The sequence below is a fragment of the Mustela nigripes genome, chromosome 12 (genome assembly GCF_022355385.1).
Source record: "Mustela nigripes isolate SB6536 chromosome 12, MUSNIG.SB6536, whole genome shotgun sequence".
NCBI lineage: Eukaryota > Metazoa > Chordata > Mammalia > Carnivora > Mustelidae > Mustela > Mustela nigripes.
The window spans coordinates 8,612,535-8,633,415 of record NC_081568.1 but is presented as its reverse complement, the minus strand read 5'-3'; the positions used below and the strand labels follow the sequence as shown (position 1 = coordinate 8,633,415).

Here is a 20,881-nt window from a genome sequence, read left to right as displayed (position 1 = left end):
TTATTATAATCCCAGGTCCTGGGGACGGGAGGCCCTCTACACCGTACGGGGTCCATGTGGGAGAAACCAGGGTGGTCAGGAAGCAGAAGTCAGGAAGGGGAGCATAGCACTCAGGCCATGGCCTGTGTTAGAAAATGACATTCAACCAACTAAATTCAAAGATTAAATTGGGCTTCTTAAACAATTCATACATTGGGCGGCATCACCCCGAGCGAGCAGAAAGGAGTTCTCCGGAGCTGTAGGACATGGAAGGATTGTCTGGACATTAACAGGCCGCGACAGTCAGCAGAAGAAACGTAAAGGATTGTGTGAGGTGAGGTCACTTCCCTGTGGGGAAGTCTGGGGGTCTCCTTAGGTGGACTGCCTTGTCGGCGTCCCTTGGAGGGTAGAGAGGGCCCATGTGACAGATTACCTCACTGGTGCTGACCAGAAATTCCTCTCACCTGTTAAGACTGCATTTCTGGAAGAAATCAAAACTACAGTTTGGTTAGATTCTAAGCCCCAGGTTGATGACTCCATTTTGGAGCTGTAGGGGGTTTTGTAGCACCTTTATTGAGGTTCCTATGGGAATGTTAAGCAGGGCAAGGTGAACAGTAATTTATAGGACCGGCAAGTTTGAGCAATTCCAGTGGGTCCTAAGTCTCTGGCTTCCTGATACCTGGCCCTGGGATGATGAGGTAGAGGAAGACTGCCTTAAAATTAATATCCTGGGGTAGACAACTCAGACAGAGGAGGTATGGCCTTGGGTTGGTTTGCTTTCTCTAAGAAGGAGCCAGCCCTCCCACGAAGGAGGAGTCTCTCCCCAACCCAATCAGAAAGTGTTTGAGACATCAGAGCATCATAATATACAAAAAAAATTTTTAAATATGCAGTACAATGTGTTTATCCCTTTTAAAATACTAGCAAAAATCATCAGAGATGAGCTCCCTGCTCGGCCACAGTCTTAACGCAGATGAGCGAGAACCATTCAACACCGGACTGGGTGTTCTTAACAACAGTGTCTCACATGCTTCTTCAGAGACCTATCGCTGTTGTCTGGTGGGAAAGAATTTGACAACATCACTACAGCATTTGGACACATTGCTTTCTGGGTATTTTCAGAATTCTTGTCGCGTGGGTGTTTTCATTAATTAGTGTGAAGAGTGTCCTTGGCTGAAACACCTGCAGAGGCCTGAAGAACAATCTAAGAAAGCTCTTCCTACGGGCTCTACTCATTTATTCCCATACAACCATCCCCTCAAAATCTGCTGGCTTCCCACCACAAGGTGTTATAACGTCTTCGTTCTCTGGGTCCTTGGGGCTTGGCTGGGTCATCCTCACTTTGGTGTCCTCACAGGATATGTAGGAAGCCGGCAGGACTGCAGTCCTGTAAGGGCCTTATCGGACGGGACAGAGGAGGCAAAAAACAGTCATGTTCCCGTTCCCCTTCTGAGTTTTTGGCTGACACACGCTTCCCACCCCATAATAAAAGATAGATGAATAAGAGAAAAACAAATAAGTTCATTAACATGTATACTCGTGGAAGAAACGCAGGAATCCTCACTCCCCAAGATGGCCCGAGCCCCAGTGTCACCGACCATCTCCAGCTGAGGATAAGGCTAGAGGAGGGGTGTGGGGAGAAGAGCTCGGGAAGCTGGAGGAGGGTACCAGGAAAGCACGGTAAGCAAGGGGAAGGTTTGTGATGCGGATTTAAGGCCCTGTCTCCTCTGTTGGCAAATGTCTTGTAACTTACAATCATCCTCTCTTCCTGGTACAGAGAAGGGAACTTAAAAAGAGAAACTTCCCTTCACCAAAGGGTAACTTCTACTCTGTTTTCAGAGCTTCTCCTGCATCTGCAGTCTCTCAGAAATAATCAGATCAAATAATCCTAGGTCAAGGCAACCTGTTCTGGGGCGGCCCATTCGGCGGCCCCCAGGCCTCTGAGATGGTGCACCATTATGCAGGCCATTGGCACTGGTGGCTGGGACACCTGACAGGAACGCGTACTCCATGTGGCTTGGGTTCAAGGGGGACAGTTGCCGAGTGAACATCCCATGAGCCTGAGGTGGAAGCCTCGAGGCCTCTGTTAGTTCAGGCAAATCCCTTAGCCCAGCTGGATTCATGGGAACGGACTCCAGCTCTTGACGTGAGGAAGAGGTGTGAGGACTGTGCCAGAAAGGAGTTGGAGGCTTCTTTGACTTCCTGTTCTACCAGACAGAGCCACCATTCAAGAGCTTCAATAGAGGGCTCTGAGTTTCTCTTCGTTTTCTTTTATATTATACATCTATATACAAGTATGTGTGTGTGTGTCAGTTTGTATAGGTATGCAAATGGGTATACATGTGTATGTATATATACATATATGTACACACATGGAGCGATTTTCAGGAATTATCTCGTGCAGTCATGGGGCTTAGCAAGTTCTTCAAACTGTAGGACAGTTCTTCAAACTGTAGGACAGGGCTGGAATCGTAGGCAGGAGTTCATGCTGCAGAATTTCCTCAGGAAAGCTCACATTTACTCTTACGAACCTTCCAGTGCTTGGAGGAAGCCCGTTTACATTTGGAAGATAATCTCCTTCCCTTTAAGTCAACTGGACTGTCAGTGTTAACCACATCTACACAATACCTTCAAGGCAACAACTAGACTAGTGTTTGATTCAATAACTGGGTAGTGTCACCTCATCAAACTGACATTTGAAACTAACCATCACAACGTCTATAAAAAAGACACACTAGTTCGTATAGTGCGATACATGAAGAGCGGGACAGGGACCCAAGAATCTTCTCACTGGCCAATCTTCTGTATGATCTTCCTGGGAAAGATCAGTAGGAGAAAAAGAATAAATGAAAATTATAGAGAATGTACAGAACGTTTCTGTTTAAATACACCTCAGTCAAAACTTTACAAAGAATCGACATAGGAATGTTTTTAAATATGATCTAAAATTCTTGGGGTGGTGGTAGTGTGTTTTTAATTTCCCGAACTTTAGAAGCATGATGGCCATTTCTCCTGGTCATGGTGAAGATACCTTCTGGGTATCCAGATGCAGTGATTTCCTCCAAAGCTGAAAAAATTTAATGCTTCTTGTAAATTATTCAATTAAAAAAAAAAAAAAAAGGTGTGCATGTGTGGGCACATGCACATGACAGTGAAAAGAGCAGGCAAAGTGATACTTACTGTGATTGGCTCATTTTATTTCCCTAAGGAATTAATGATTACCAGATTCTCTTGCCTTGGAGGAGGAATTGCAACACGCAAGCCTTTTCTGAGCTTCTTTAAGGTTTTCCTGTGTGACCTTGAATAATTTGCTTCCCCACCTGGTGTCTGAGCATACGCTCATCGTGCAGTGTTGACAAGTCAGTGTTTTAGAGGGGTTTGGGGTGGCCAGATGGAATCCACTGTGTTTCTGGGGAGAAAGGAGAGGAGAGCAGGGTCCAAGCCAGCCCCTCCAAATGTTCTCGCTCTGCCGGCTCTCCAGCCCCGCCGCCCTGCATGTCTGTCGCCTGCCTAGCCGGTGGACCTTGTTACAATGCAACATATGCTGGGTTCCCTGATGGGAAGGGTTTTGCGCTGCTCTGATGTCTGGGGTTTATTAGAGAAAAATCTATTAAGCCTGAGGTATGAGGCTGGCTTCCTGCCGCCACAGTGCTCGTGGAAGCAGCTCTGAAAGGATCTGACTTCCAGTGAAATCTAAGTTTCATTGAGATGCCAGATCAGGAGAAGAGCATTACTCTCCCCAGGAATGTAAGGACTGAAAATGCTCCGCCAGCTCTACTCTGTGATCGAAAAGCATGTGGTGGGGTAATAGGAGAATGACGAAGACGTTAAAATACATGAGAAGAGTCATTTAGTACAGGGATTCCCAGACACTGCTTCTTGCAAATATGTGCGCTGACTGCAGAGCGATGTGTGAGGAACTGGCATAAAATAGTCATCTGTTCTCCTACAGTTTTATCAGCACGAAGAAGGCATGACGTGCCCTGGAAGGCTTGTCAACCAGCAGGCTGCACTAGGGTGCCTGATGACCTTCTGGAGTATCGCACTCCACCCGCCACCAGGTGGCCTGGGGTCCTCCAAACCTCACGCCGGGCTGACCCCTCTCAGTCACTTCTGTACCCGAAACACAGGTAGCAAGAGGGAACCGCTCTACACCCGCGCCTGTCTTTCTTTCATGTTCACGGTTCTAGACCAGGAACTCACTGGAATCCTTTCAGGAAAACTACTCTGCCTTTTGACAGCCTTATCAGCAGAAGAGAACTCGGCAGAGGCCCATTAATGGGACCAAAAAGATTGGTCTGCCTGTGAGCTTTCTGTGGTACCATCAGAAATAGTCCCCTTACCGGTGGTTCTCAACAGGGGGGTGATTTGGGCCCCTACCCGCTGGGGATATGGAGCCGTATCTGGAGACATTTTTTGGTTGTCAGAACGGGAAGGGGGATGCTCTTGGTGTCTAGTTAGAGAGATTATCCAAAATGTCACTAGCCCCAAGGATGAGAGACCCTGTCTTACTTGTGTGTCTCTTCCCTCTTAACGCCACCCTCAACTTTGCAGATGGAAACTTCTAGGACCGTTCCTCACTATAGCGAAAAATGCTTCATTGACTCTCACTAAATACTCAGGGAGCAAATGAGTGAGTGAATGAGGCCAGGGAGGGACAGTAGACGAGAGAGCAAATAACTATCAAGTTAGCCCTTACATGATATTGGCATAAACAATCTGTACTTTCTATTCTTGTTATTGCTTTTATCTTTGAAATGTTTTTATCCTGGAATCATTTCATCTGCTCACTGAGCACGTGACAGTAAAATAAGCCAGTCTGCAAGCCAGAGGGAACATTAAAATGAGTTGAGCATGGCATGACTCCTGTCCCCAGAGTCCACTTCCCTAGTGGAGAAAGCCATCATCAACCAATTAAACAGATCCATGTGAAATTTCAGCAGGAGCAGTGCTGCACGTTCTGCTGGCTCACCACAGAAGAAGCCTGGAAAATTTCCCGAGTGCCAAGAACTAGACAGTATTTTCTCCAGAATGCTGTGCCCCGCGGATGATATCATCAGTATCTGTGTTCCCATTCCAATATCACCTATGGATATTATCAACTACTTTGTCACTGGGAAAGGGCTTTTAAGGTCCTAATTCTCAAGCAGGAGAGCATTTCAGCAGATGGGAAATGGCCCACGTGAGCAATGGAGGAAGTGACAGACCTGTGTAGGGACCTACACGCAGTGCAGAAGGAAGCGGAGGAAGGAGGGGGAGCACACGGGGCTGTCCTGGAGCACGGTTTTCTGTGAGGCACCGCGTACAATGTAGAGTTTCTAGAAGGTCAGTAAGACAGTCTAGTTTGCTTTAGAAGCATCGCAGCAGTGGTGGTATGCGGGATAAACTGGGGGCCGGTGGTTTCTCCAGCCTGGAGAGAGAGAGACAGAGCCCATTAGGAAATATCACAGTTTTCAAAGCAAGAGGTAATGAGTCTGTGGGGTGTGGCTCCGGCGACAAGACTGCCTTGGAAATTGAGTTCGCAGTTCCCGTGTCTGATTGTGTGCAGCATGGTCAGCCAGAGGGAAGAACTGGGATATTATTCTTTGATTTGCAGTGTCACTTTCCCCAACGCCTGCTGAAGAGCAGGCCCGTACAAGTATTTATGGTCTCCCGAGACGACAGTGTCCGTCCTTCCTTCTGTCCCCGTCCACCCAGGCTGGGTCACTTTTATGTTCTCGACAACTTTATGGATTTTGCATTTCAGAGAAAATGAGACAAGGTTGAATTTTTCTTTAGGTTATAGTATGGTGATTTTCCTTCCAAGAATCTGTTCCCAAAAATACATGATTCCGCCCTAGCTGCACAACAAACACTAATAAAGGCCAGGATCCAAAGATGCTGCTTTGTCTCGCACTTGCCTCCCGAAAGCTCTGGTGGGGTTGTGTGTGAAACCAGCAAATACACATTTTCTTTCTGGGAACGATGTCCGGCAGTCGCAAGAGGCCCACCAGTAGCAGAAAGGAGCCTGGGAGTCCTTGCTGCCATTGGGACAAGGGCACATTCCCCAGAAAGTAAGGTTGTGTTTCATCCCCTCCCCCCACTGTTCATTCAGGCCTCTTTCCCATCTTCTATTTAACCCTCAAGGAAGTACTGAATCACACAATAGGCAGTAAGTGTAAAGTCTCAGATACTGCAAAGACTCAGAACAGAAATAGATCAAGGCATACATACGTAGGAGAGCTCAGAGATGGCCCACATCAGCGGAGAGGAAGGGAAGGTGTTTAAGACGCATCCATAAACCTCCAGTTCTGGTGTCATCCAGAATAAAGAACTTCGCAAACTCAGCAACCAGCCAACCAACCAAACCAACCAAAAAACCAGTCAAGAAATGAGCAGAATACCAATTTTGAGGGATAACAGCAACCCAAGCCACCCGCCACAACTCTGAAATGGAGATGCTCAGCCGAGCTGGCCTGTTTCCCACCTAAGATGGTGCCTTTTGCAGTTTCTGTCTGGACTACCAGAATGTGTGTTGTATTTTAACCAACATTTTAACCAATTATGTTCAAACCTGCAAAGGATGATGATACCTGCTTTTCCTAACTCAGGAAATATTTTTAGATCTTACACACTTCTACTTGAAGTTTAAAAAAAAAACTAGACCAAATCTCTGCTTGCTTATTTTTGTAACTACCTGCATAGAATAAAGCTGAATGATTTTGCAGCTTAAGGAAATACACGCTTTCCATGACTTTAGTGGAAGAGAACCTTCCTGGAGATCTTGCCTCTGAGCTTAGTCTATACCTCTGATACTTACTTAAAGTCAGATTCTCTCTGAAGAGCACCAGGAAGTTCAAGTGTGCTCAATTCTGTTATGGCAAAGAGGACAGCGTTCAGTGCACTCTGTATGATTAAATTCCTCCCTTGTGCCCACGCAGAGTCCGCCTTCCTTAACCATCCCTGAGAACCACAGCCATGGAAGGAAGGGGCTCTGCTGCCTGCAGCCAGAGCCAGCTATGGACTCCTTGAAACCCAAGGTGACCCTCCATCTTCGTTCCAACAAACTGGGCAGGTCTCTCAAGTTCTCCGAACCACAGTCTCCTCACCTATGAAGTCGAGATAATCACGGGCCCTGCCTCACAGAGTCATGGGGAAGAAAACTTAATTGCCCACCAATGTTTATAGAATGATGAAAAAGGCTTATTACTCTGTATATTTTTTAAAGATTTTATTTATTTATTTGACTGACAGAGATCACAAGTAGGCAGAGAAGCAGGTGGCAGGGGCGGGGGGTGGGAAGCAGGCTCCCTGCTGAGCAGAGAGCCTGATGCGGGGCTCGATTCCAGGACCCTGAGATCATGATCTGAGCCAAAGGCAAAGGCTTTAACCCACTGAGCCACCCAGGTGTCCCTATTACTCTGTATATTAAAGTTGGTTACTGTATGTAAATTTTATAAACCCAGTCAAAGTTTTAGCTTATTCGATTTATACAGGCGTCATTTCCCGGATCCTTTCAATGGAAGGCATTTTGCTGGCCATTGGGGGATCTTGATAGAAAATATTAAATAGTTTTGGGACGAGGTAATATATGACACCAATAAATACAGATGAATATAATGTGAACACACTGAAGATATGGAAAGATAAGTGTTTTAGACCAGACCTTGTTTAAAGAAAACACCTGTTTTTAATTCCAACCAGCAGATTTTGATTGGCATAGCAAATCCTTATGGAAAACTTTAAAGAGGAAAACACTAAGGTTAGTAGAATAACACAAATTAAGAAAATGTTTTCTATCTGGACGGTATTATTTATTGCACTTCAAGCAGAATAAATCTTTACAGACATAAACCTCCAGACGGCCGATTGTATTTGACATCATAGTCATTAATTGAATGAATCCTATGTGACTTGCAAAAGCCAGAGAAATGCAGAACCTAAGACGTTTGGAAGGAATTGGGAGGAATGCGCCCCATGTGGGAGCAAGTACAGTTCAGAGACCAGGTCAGGAAAGAAAGGAGAAGGTTCGTGTTTAAGAGCTGATGGGAAACGTTGCTCGTTCTCCAGGTAAGACCCATTCCTTCGCTGTTCCACCACCTGACTCTGGGCCCTGGAACCCTTGGAATGAGGTTGCGTGAAGCTGTAAATGGACAAAACATAAGAGAGATGTTTGCTTAAACATAATGTCATTGCTTCAGCAAAGTCAGCGGGATAAAATGTTTCTGTGTCTTACTGATAATTTTCTTTTTTTTTTTTTTTTTTTTTTAAATTTTTTATTTTTTATAAACATATATTTTATCCCCAGGGGTACAGGTCTGTGAATCAACAGGTTTACACACTTCACAGCACTCACCAAATCACATACCCTCCCCAATGTCCATAATCCCACCCCCTTCTCCCAAACCCCCTCCCCCCAGCAACCCTCAGTTTGTTTTGTGAGATTAAGAGTCACTTATGGTTTGTCTCCCTCCCAATCCCATCTTGTTTCATTTATTCTTCTACCCACTTAAGCCTCCATGTTGCATCACCACTTCCTCATATCAGGGATACTGATAATTTTCAAAAGATACGAGCTCTGATTTAAAGACAGAAAGCCATTGCCCTTGAGACATACATAATCGACGTGGGGTTGGTGCTAAATTAAATGGATTTTATCTTCTGATGAAATTTCTGAGGGATAGATGTGCATTCTAACTTCTAGTTATTTGTAAATGATAATGAAAGGTGTTTGGTTGGACAGTGCCGCCTCTTGGTAGGGAAGGTGGGTTTCAAAGTGAGTCTGCCCGAATGTGGGTTCTGTCTCCATGCCTTGATTGTCTCTGCCTCCATCCCTTGATTGTCTCTGCGATCTCGGGCAAGTTGCTAAGGCTTCTGTGCCACAGAATAGGGGATCTGATGGGATCTGATGCGACCACCCTTGGGCGGAATGTGGTGGGTGTGAAGCGGGCGAGGCCCCCAGGGCTGTGGGGAGCACAGAGGTCTCGCCGGAAAAGTGGGAGCTCCCACCATGTTGACTTCTCCTCGTCCTAACGAAAGTCAGGTCAGCGCTTATCGTAAAGTCCCATTAATACATCTGTAATTCCAGCGCCAGTCAATCTAGAGCGCCTATCACGTTCACCTGAGAACGGTCTTCACATCACTGAACTTGTTTGCTTTCTGTGGGCCTCGTGTTTCTCACGTGACCTCTTTCTCTGCGATCTAAGGCCATAGAGCCCCACAAACCCGGGAGAAAAGGCTGGAAGTGGGTATGAGAGAGGTCCCTTAAAATTAAGTTCAAGAAGGAAAACCTTGACAGTCATTTCAGACGGTGAAGGGCACACCAGATGTAGTCAGTGTTTTCAGTAATTGTGCTTGCCACCAAAACGGGGTACTTTTGTTGAGAACATCACATTCCATCCTACTGGACTCTTGCTAAGGTAAAAGAGAGAGAGAGAGAGAAGGCAAGCTATATGCTGGTGCCGTCCCTGAATTCCATTGTAAGCATTTGTTAACTAGGTAAGGAACCATTAAGAATGCTGTAATTTAGGTCCTTGAAAGTCCTAAAACACTACCTTTCCAAACACTTACCAAAGGAACAACTGTTACAAAAGAGGAAGAACCTTTTCCCAAATGACCAGTTTATGTTCACTGAACCTAACTACTGTTTCGCCTCATTGAAATCTGAATTTAAATCTTACAAGATAAAACCTCCGGCCGTTAACATGGGGAAGGATCTTCATTTGCCACTGTTCCCAAACCACATACCAAGGTAGCCCAGGACAACCAGGCAAACTCAGAGGGGCTCCTCCAGAGAGTCTCCGTCTTTGGACACCAACAGAAACTTGAGCTCGAGTTAGTGACAGTTTCAAAATTCTGTTCTGCCAGTGTTCCTTTTGATGACGTCATAACCGTGCAGCCCTTCCATCCAGAGCATCACAAACAACTTATAGAGGACCCCATGAGCCAAGCAGGTTTGGGAGCCTCTCCAGTTACATCAAGTCAGTCTCTGCCCAGTTTCTGTATTCCGTCCTTTCCCACGACGAAAACATAAATGTGCTCAACAATTAGATATTAAATGAGCATTCTTCAAGATCCAAGTGATTTGTTTCCTTGTGGCTTCAGTTCACAGCTGTGGATGGAACTTAAAACGTTCTGCTAGGAAATAAAGAAATGCTTAATGAAGAACTCATAATTCTTCATTAGTGAAAAAGATAAAAGAAATGTTGTGGCGCTTTTATTGTTTGCATAAATAAGACTAAACTTATCTGCCCCTTGCTCTTTTTTCCAGTAATCTGACGTATTCCATCAGCCCTGTCGGCCATCCTGCCCGTTTTAAATTATAAACGTCTGTGGCAGCCATAACAGAAAATATCTTTAACCTCACTGCAAACTTTTCGATTAATTTTCAAATTAATCACAGCCATTCTGCTGAGAGGTAGGCAGACACAGAGGTAATAAAAGCCAAGTCTAAGACTTTATCAATGGATAGAAATTAAAGGTAATGGGATACTGTTATCTGGAAATGAATACCATCTCTCTCTCTCTCTCTCTCTCTTTCTCTCTCTCTTTTTTTTAATGATGGCACTTTAAAAAGAAGCTTGCTAATGCATTCAGTTGCACAGATACAGAATCTCCCACAGGAGTGGTATACAGCTGCTCTGTCCATAGTCTTTTACCCATGACCTGCACGGACTACCAATGAAACTCGGTTGTTGGTTATCTCATTCAAAATGCAGGCTAAATATGTATGTATCCCCTCCACATTTTATATTTAGGAAAATCCAGACACAATAGTAAAGTGAAATATGGCAAAAGAAAATGCCTGTACATGGGATGCCTTTGGATTTAATGTCTAGACACGAGAAATACGTGTGAATGGCCACTGGACACTGTACTTCACTTTTTCTAGTATGAAGACTGTGCCCAAGTTTATTCATAGCTTCTTTATGCTTCCTCTAAGGGCAAATTGAAGCAAACCTGCCTAGGTGTGTTTGGCTTGTGCTTTGACATAGGTGCTGGTGACTAATTGTTTGGAGTTGACCACTTGGTTTTTTTCTTCTCTGGCAGCTAAACAGCGACTATGCCCAAAAGCTTCCCTCCCATTCCTGATGCATTTCAGCAGAAACAACAATAGAAAAATGCAAAGAGATGCAACCCACAGAGTCACTTATCAGTACTTACATACGAGTGTCAGACTTGCTGTCTCTGAAATTTTAAAATAACCAGCCAAGTATACAAAAAAGAAAAAAAAAAAAAAGAGGTAGCCAGAGTGTGGCTTCATGGGGACAAAGCAACTGGCTCCTTCTCTTCTCTTGCCTTCTCACATGTGGTTCTGGCATCACGTTGACAGGGTTCAACAACACTGCTCTGACCCCCAGAATGCCACTGCTCCAGAGGCAGAAAGGAAGATTGAGCTCTGGCACCTTCGTTTCCTTTTCTGAGACCCCCTGGGTCTGCTGACTGGGCAGCCGCTGGGAGCCAGGAGCTGGCCCGGCACCCACAGCTGGCCCGAGTGTTCTTTTGAACAGAAACAATTTCACAGAACACCAGGATCACACAAGGCCACACTAACGATGATGGGTCAAGGCAAAATCAAGACCCCTCCTTAGGTCTGAACACGGACCAAACATGAATGTTGTCCACATCACATCCAGGCTGACTGGGACGTGTGACTGGCATGACGGCTCCTTCTTCACCAATCACAGTTGGAGCCTTGCTTTAGTCTTCCCTCCTAGATTGAAGATACTGGGTCACATCCAGCAGCAACCAATCCAGAACCAACTCCTGCCCCAAAGTGGCTAGTGCAAGCCCAGATTCCCTAAATCTGCTCTAACACCATCTTATGGAAATACCCTGCAGTTCTGTTTGGGGTAGGCGGTGGGGGGAGTGTTCTTTCTTGTTGTTAGGAACAATAAGGCCAATGTTGTTCAACCCCAGGTGTGAACCTGATGGTCTTGGTTGGATCACGTTGACATGGCTACTGACGTGATTTTTAAAGTTTACCCTTCCTGGGGTGCCTGGCTGGCTCAGTCCTTAGAGCATGTGACTCTTGATCTTGGGACGGAGAGTTTGAGCCCCACATTGTGTATAGAGATTACTTCAATCAATCAATAAATCAATCAGTCAATCAATTAAGTTTAAAAATTAAAAAAAAAAAAAGCTTACCTTTCTTGAATACCTTTCCCTTTTACCACATGACTCTGTGCTTATCAGGAAATTAATCCATTAGGCCATTAGAATAAGAGTCTTCTTCCTTCTTTTTTTTTTTTTTAAAGATTATTTATTTATTTGACAGAGAGAGATCACAAGTAGGCAGAGAGGCAGGCAGAGAGAGAGGAGGAAGCAGGCTCCCTGCTGAGTGGGTTAAGCCGCTGCCTTCAGCTCAGGTCATGATCTCGGGGTCCTGGGATCGAGTCCCGCATCGGAGTCTTCTTCCTTCTTAAATAACAAACTCTCTCTGTTAGGTAAGTCTTCTCCCACGTTATTGTCCACTGTTATAGTCCAGACGCAAAAATCAAGATTTGGAACTAAAGTCTGTGTGCATTGCCGAGCAGACTGATGGAGGCGGTATCTTGGCCAAATGTAACTGTGAATAAGCTTCAAACCTTGATCATTGACAAGGTCCCATGCACTAATCAGCTTGTGACCTTGGTCAGGTCACCAAATAGTCTGACCTGAGTTTCTCAGTCTACACAATAAGCATGGGAGATGCTAGCTGAAGTCCCTTACGGTTCTGAAGTGTAAAGAAAAGCAAATAAAAATGCATAAGGAAAGAAGACAGTCAGAAGGGCTTTAAAAGCAGCTGTGGCTTTTTTTTTTTTTTTTTTCCTAGAGAGAGAGAGTGAGGAAGTCAGGAGAGAGGGATAGGGGGAATCCCAAGCAGGCTCCACACCCAGCCCAATGCGGGGTTCCATCTCACGACCCTGAGATCATGACTTGAGCCAAAATCAAGAATTAGATGCTTTACTGACTGAACCACCCAACTGCCCCAGTTCTGGCGTTTTTTGAATTACATCTTTTATTTGATGTATGGTTATTGCTTACTTAGAATCTGTCTTCTCTGCTAAATTATAAACAATTTGAGGTTAGGAGTCAATATTCCTATCCCCAGGACCTAAAGCTTTTCCTGATTCATAAAAAGACTTCTTAAATACTCATGGAAGGTGACAATACATGGGTAATATTTTCAGATGATTTGTTACTTCATTTTAAAGAATATATTCAAACATCTTTCTCACTTGGTACCTCTTCTGGACCAAATTTTGTTAGATTCTTTTGAGATTTTCTTTAAAGAAAGTACCTCTGTTCAGTGTTATCTCCAATAAATTGAGTTGTCATTCTTTGGAGGACTAAAATGAGGTGACAAAGATGAAATTGTGTGTGTGAAACATGCTACCAGCATTTGCAGGACCAAAACCAACAACAAGTATCACTAGATACCACCGCTGGACTCCACTTAGCAATCACTCCTCAAATATATACTCACAGCTTCCTTCTAAGACTCCGAGATAGGTGCCGTGTGACTGTTTCTCACTTCCAGAATCATGGAGCCTAGCGTGCGGTCTTTGCAGATGGTGTTCTGGCTTATAGAATGTGTTTACCGGTATAATTATGGCTTTTATCAGAAGTTCAGAATTTTTCATAAGAATCATTAAAAGCTCCTTTTTAAAGATTTTTTATTCCCAGAGAACTGTCAGATGATATCATTACCTAATTTATAAGAAAGCGTGCTATGTTCTATGATTTAGGCACAGTATATTTTTAGGTCATTTTTAATTTTATTAAATATTATGTTTCCTTTAATACATATAATAAAACTTTTTTTAAGATTTTATTTATTTATTTGACAGACAGAGATCACAAGTAGGCAGAGAGGCAGGCAGAGAGAGAGGAAAGGAAGCGGGCTCCCTGCTGAGCAGAGAGCCCGATGCAGGGCTCGATCCCAGGACCCTGGAATCATGACCTGAGCCGAAGGCAGAGGCTTTAACCCACTGAGCCACCCAGGTGCCCTATAATAAAACTTTTTGAGGGTGATCAAGGCCTTTCTGGCTTTTTCTTAAATTCCTAATCTAATGGTGGGGCCAAATCCTGATCGCTGCCAGTATTGACAAAGTAAACACCGTTGCTCTAGAAACCTAGACTCACTCACTCCTCACCTGGACTGGGAGCATCACATACCTCCCTGTGTTCCCACTGGAAGTTCACAGGTCCAGGTGATTTTTCTAGGAAGTATTGCGGGCTATTAGTTTTAAAATGGGTACATAGGCATAGAATATAAACATTTTCCGTAAAGTCATTATGGCTTACAAGGAAAAGTTTATGGTACTAATTTGTCCTTTGTTACCTTGGGCTATTACCACCACACACAGCCTGTTAGAATTTCCAGAGCAGCTAAATGCTCATATGTAGGAAGTTGATTTTTCATTGTGGAACATATTTTATTGAAAAAGTCTAGTTGTGTTCACAGATAAAAAATAGTGTTTTGAATTTTATTGATACTGAATAGGTATTACAATGTAATTGATAATATTCTTTGCAATCTAACAGACTATTAGAATATCGAGGCCCTTAATAGAAGCAGAAATTCCCTGGTACTTAAAATACGTGAGATTTAAAATGATAAATAATAGCATAAATTTTTGCTAATCATTTCTCATTGTTTCCCCCCTTGGTCCTAATCAACTGAACTCTGAGAAAAAGCCCATTGCTCGGCTAAGATTTATTTAAGGGCCTCTCACCTCCTGTCTGACATGCCCCACACATTCCTGCCTGAGGGTCTTGTCACTCTATTCCCGTTCTGGAACATTCCTTCCACCCAGGACCACCTCCAGGGTCAGCTTCTCAAGGAGCCGATCCATAGCCAAAGTAGTCACAGTAACAACCCCCACCTAGCCCATGGGTCGTAGCTTGGGGCGCGAGCGTGCATATACCAGTATTGCCTCTGTCTGCTTTATTTTTCCCCTTACGCTTGTATTAGTGTCCTGTGGCTGCTGTGACAAAATACAACAAACAAGGTGGCTTGAAACAGAAATTAATTCTCTAACAGTTGAGGAGATCAGAAGTCGAGTCAAGGTGTCCACAGAGTTGGCTCCTTCCAGAGACTCTGAAGGAGAGAATGTCCATGCCTCCTTGCTTCGTGTGGCGCTGGACAACCCTTGGCACCTGCTGGCTTAGAGCCACATCACGCCAGTTCCTGCCTCTGTCTGGACATTGCTTTCTCCTCCCTGTGTCTCTCTGTGTCCTCTTACGTGTCATATAAGGACTCTGTCATTGGATTGAGGGTCTGTCCTCATCTAGTAAGATCTCCTTGTGATACGTAATTACATCTGTAAAGACTACTTCAAATAAGGTTCCTTTCCGAAGTCCCATGTGGACGTGAATTGTTGAGCGGACACTATTCAACCCAACACATGCTTAACGCTATATGACAAATAATATATTTTGCATTTAGTAAATTGCCAATCTCCATAAGAAAATTGTCTCCAAGGACTGGAACTTTCACCATGTTCAGTATTGGATCTCCAACAGCTGGGTGCACGGTGGCCCCTCCGCGAACAAGGGCTGGAGAGTGAGTGGTTTAGAGCCGAATCCTTGGACAGAGCTGGAAGCCAGGCAGCCTGTAGGAATATGGTGGGAAGTGAGGGCTGCTCAGGCTTCCAGAAATAAGCCGCAGGTCAGAGAGGTGGCAGATTCAAACATACAACTGAGAGACGGTGGTTGGTAAGTCAGAGTATATCCCGAGCCATCCGTGATCACAGGGAGGACTCCCAGAGGCAGGAGTTGGAGGTGGTGCCTCTTGGGATGACTCAGACAGCTCCCTCCGCCTTCCTGGAGTCTCGCCAGCCACGTGGTCTCTTGTCAGCTTAGAAAGGCCACGTCTGCGTCTGGTTTCCTGGGGCTGTAACAAATTAACAGAAAGTTAATGATTTACAATAACACACACCGATCCTCTCACGGTCCTGAAGGCCAGAAGTCTGAAATCAGGTTCCCTGGGCCGTCATCAGCAGGTTCTAGAAATTATTGACCTTGCCTTTTCCTCCAGGAACTGCGCTGCTTACATTTTGCGGCTCGTGGGCCCTGCCTCGGTCCTTCCAGACAACAACATAGTTGATTTCAATGGTGTGTCGCCTTCTTAGTCTATGCAAAGTCCATGTTGCCAAATAAGGTAGCATTTCACGGGTTGCGGGGATGAGAACCCGGGTCCCTTGGGGGCCCTTAATCAGCCTACCATGGTATCCTAACCGGAGACCAGCCACAGATATGGAGACAAGTATAAGGAGTCCCAGAGTCTTCCTTCCTGATCTCCCCGTGCGGGAAGCAGTGGGATCCTGTGGTCCCACTTAACTACAGGAATGGCCCCTTCTCTCCCCATGAACTTCTCTGCTGATGGCAGACCTACTTGTAAGGAAAGAGTCAAATTTGAAACAAGCAGGTATGCTGACCTTGTGCTCCCAACATTTGATTTCTCCCTCTTTTTGTACTTGATTTTTCTTATGTTTTATGATATCATCATAGATGATTTGTGTGAGTTGCCTCAATAGTTCGTGAAAAAAGAAGGTATAATTAGTCATACAGATCTTAGATAAAAGAGGATCGCCCCCACGGGGGAAGAGCTGGCTGGGAGGTTCCCGAGGGAATCCAGTCCCTGGGAGCCGAACATGTCTACAAGCTGTATTGTGGCTGCTCCGTGCGGAGAAAAGTCGAGAAATCATGGTTGAGTGAACTAATGCTTATGATGCCGTTTGGGGAATTACACGTTCCCCAAATGTAAAGCTTGGGGAGAGCCATTTTTTCCTAAAAACTAAAGTGATTGAGCTTGTTTTCTAGATAGTCCGAATTCCAAGGCTGCTGTTTATTTAAAAGCTAAGATGTGTTGTTTAAATATGATAAACCACAGAGGGCAGCTTTTAGTGTGTGCTGTCAGATATCCAGGAGCGAGGATGAAGGCTTTGATGCTTCCATGTGTTTCTCGCTGTATAAGATCTCCTTTGTCAACAACAATTAAAATATCCCCATTTTGTTGTAAACATTTCCACCTATCTGACTTTCTTCAGACCACCAGCTCCACTCCCCCAACCTTATCATTAAGACCTAAATCGAAAACAAGACAGTTGGTCTCACAGCTCTGGATGCAAAAGTTCAAGCCAATAGGGTCTTTAAAACTTTTGGTTAGAGTTCCAAAGTTTATAAATGGCAGGGATTTTCCTACCTTAAGCAATGTCCACACAGCCACGTCCCAGTGGAAATTATTGAATCTACAGTGAATGTGAGTCATGACCCTCCAACACTAAGAACCAAGTTGAAGCATGTGCCTCTGATTTTTGCTAGAAAATCAAATCTTGAACTCCCAAAGACTCTGATTGTCCAGGGGCTCTTTTCACTGCGGAAGTAAACTTGCTAAAATGTTGCGACAGTGTATCAACTTTTCAGTTTCTCTGCCCCCTATCATAGAAACCGATTTCAAACTGTTTGCTATTTAGCTCTAAGCTGAGTGCTTGTAATTTTAACAACTCAGATAGTCCATATAAGAGTGAGGATTTTGTCACAATATTGTTGGTCTATGTGACAAGTTTTAATGGAGAAAAGGTTACATTTGCATATTCTCCAGTTCCATTAACATTTCGAAAGTGAAGCCCAGTCACAAACGAGAGAGTTATGTGTTTGCTCCGGTAGAAAATGGTAGAGGGTTCTTATTTCTTGTTCTTCTCTTCTTCTTCTAGTTGTCTATAATACTGGACTTTTCTCAAGGGTCCACACTGCATGCCCAACATTGCTCTAAGGAGTTCATGTATAATATTTCTGATCATCCTATCAATCTTCTGTGGTTGGAATTATTACATCATTATGAGAGATGGACCCAATGAACATTTACTCCAAACAAAGAACGTGCCGGCCAGTGAAGATTCTGCAGCAAATCAGACACAGAGGGGAGGGGCCCAAGGCTACAGAGAGAGTTCACGGTAGAGCAGGATTGGAACCAACCCTGACAGCATCCAAAGAACTTTTGCCCACCAGGGTACTCTGCTGCTGGAGGGCGATTGGGGGGAAAAAAAATCATTTCAAAATGGCACCTTTGCATTAACAGTTTTTTCGACAAGCTAAAGTAGTGTCTGTGTTTATCCTTATCTTCCTTCAAGTAAGTATCAATAAACACCATCAGTAAATGGTTATTTTTAAAAAATTAAATGGTATTATATAAATTTCCAAAATGCAGATGAATTTCCTTTAAAGCGGTCTTAGGGTAACTATCTCTAGTATATTTCCAGCTGTCAATACCTTACCAACCACTTTCACATTTATTAGTTCATGTGTCATTTAAGACCATATCCCACGAAGTAGGTGATGTTCTGTGCTGTATTCGATCCATGAAAATCAAGACCAGCAAACACTGGGGGGCTCTCTTGTATTTATGAGCTAGAAGGGAGAAAGTCAGATGTTCAAGTTCTAAATGCTTTCTCAGTTAATTCTGACACCAAATCCTGGGTCCATTCTACTAAAATCAAGGAATGAAAGACTTACAACATGCTTACTCAGCACGAGGGGCCAGATCCAGTCTGTGTTTAGACCAGAGTTTCTCAAGCCTGGCTCTCATGACAGTTTGGGGACAGGTAAGTCTTTGTTGGGGACGGTCATCCCGTCCATGGTCAGCTGTTGAAGAGGATTCCTGGCTTCTCCCCTCCGCATGCCAAGAGTATCTTCCAGTTCAGTGGTGACAACTGAAATTGTCACCAAGCATTGCCAGATGCTCCTGTGGACACTCTTTTAAACATATTTCTTTTGGGGGCACCTGGATGGCTCAGTGGGTTAAAACCTCTGCCTTCAGCTCAGGTCATGATCCCAGGGTCCTGGGTTCAAGCCCCGCGTTGGGCGCTCTGCTCAGCAGAGCCTGCTTCCTCCTCTCTCTCTCTGCCTCTTCTCTGCCTACTTGTGATTTCTGTCAAATAAATAAAATCTTTAAAAAAAAAAGAATATTAAACATATTTCTTTTTGAGACACTGTCTTTAAAAATTCCCCTGGTTAGACATTATTTCACGGCAGTGATCCCACCAGGCAACATAGTTTGGGGGTTAAATTTATCCATTTGAAAGCAGACTGCTAGTGTTATTTCGCTTGTACCATCTGTGAGTCAAATTTAGTCCTCTGTAAAATGAAAATAAACCACGTAAGACTACTTAAGGATGAAAGAGTTAAAGGTGCGAACAGGGAACCATGGCAACTGACGTTTAGTGCGCTCCCATTATTACTTAAGGTGATTTTTCTGGCTGTTCCATAAGCCCAAACAAACCTAGTATTTCTTAGCTTTCTTCTTCACAATCCTGACTACAGACCAGAGCCAGAATGTTTGTATCTGAATGAAAGGCCCTTTATGATCTCATCCCGGACTTGCTTTCGCCTTTGCCCAGCGTCCCCTCTCCCAGTCAGCCCTCCTCCCCACAGCCTGTTCTTCGCCATGCCCAGCCAGACTGAGCACACACCTTTCCCAAATCCGCCAACGCCTCCACGACCCCATGTGTCCACCCGCACGGCTCCTTTGTTGGTATTTGTCTTTTCCCGAGCTTGTCTTACAAATCCTTGAGGATCAAGACCTGATGTGAAGAAATCATATCGTATACCAAACTCTGGCCCAAATGAGATGAATGTTTTATTTCCTCTGGGCCTCTAGTTCTTTCCCTGGAGTCTCTCCCCATGAGCAACAAAAAAAAATCCAAACAGTCTCATCGAAGTGAAAAAAAAAAACCATTCCAGAAAAAGAGCCTTCAATATGAATCGTTCCCTAAACTTTGGGGGGAGGGGTGCTCCTTCAGCATCTCTCTTGTGAAACTGAAGAGAACATTTGGAAATGTTAGTATCCTCTTCGACCGTACCCACTGCCCTGCCGTGGCTGAGGCCGGGGAATGCCAGTTGGAAACAAGCAGAAGCAAATGTCCTGGACGTACCACCCACTCCGGCCCAATTCCTGGAAAGCTGGTTTAGGCTGGGAGACATCAAGTCATTTTAAACACTAACTGACTGTTGTCTTCAGTCTTTACCTGGCTTTCTGACCTCTCTTGCTTGCCCCCTTCACTTGGTCCCAGAGGACCCCCGCCCTGGAACCCCACTTGCACTCGATCAGGACATGGTGGCTCCAGGTATTCCTTCACACTGTGGGAAAAATCATTTTCCCCGTGGAGCTTACAACAGAGAGAGTGTGGGGGTGGGAAATAGTCACAAAAGTAATGGAAGAGAATTTCACAGTCCTGAGTATTGTGGATAAAATAGGGCAGTAGGTAAGATGACTCCGGGGGTCAGCCTTGCTTGGCTGGAAGTTTCTGGGAGCTGCCCTCCAAGACTTATGACCTGTGACCTAATAGAGACGAGAGAACACCAGGCAAAGACCCAAGGAGAAAGCCTCCCTGAAGAACCAGGTTCTCGAGAGGGGGACGGAAGTACCGTTCTCAATAGGAAGGACACTCTGTGGGGAGGTTGGGCTGGCAACTCAGAAGAGGGAAGAGTCCTCTGTGTGGTCTTCCCAGGCCCCACGGAGGAGTCCGCTGTTTTCCTAGGTGTAATGGGGAGACACAGAGATACGAGACTGATACATAGAAAAGATTGCTCAGATGGGCAACATGGAGAACAACGGGTGTGTGTGTGTGTGTGTGTGTGTAGAGGCGTGTCAGAGGAAGGGAGAACATTCCAGAATGACCAGTTGGCCGGGGAAATGATCTGAGTAGAACAGAGGTAACACTCTCCCTGCCAAGATGCTTTCTTCCCTCATTCCTTTGTGCCTTCATTCCTTCAGAGCCCATGTATGTCATCTTCGTTTTGTTCCAGGGCTACCTTATGTGCTAGTTAACCAACACGACCAGAAAGTTGTGGCCCTGGCCTCCTAGAACTTACCACAGGGTGGAGGGGGGGTAGTGCTTGGTGACAGTCTACAACACAGCCAGGGCACTCCCACCAG

At 44.8% G+C, this 20,881-nt stretch overlaps 1 protein-coding gene across 5 annotated transcripts in view; it reads left to right on the top strand.

The window, feature by feature from the left end:
- CTNND2 (catenin delta 2) overlaps window positions 1-20,881 on the top strand; it is a 902,904-nt gene that overhangs the window by 636,977 nt on the left and 245,046 nt on the right. The window lies entirely within an intron of this gene.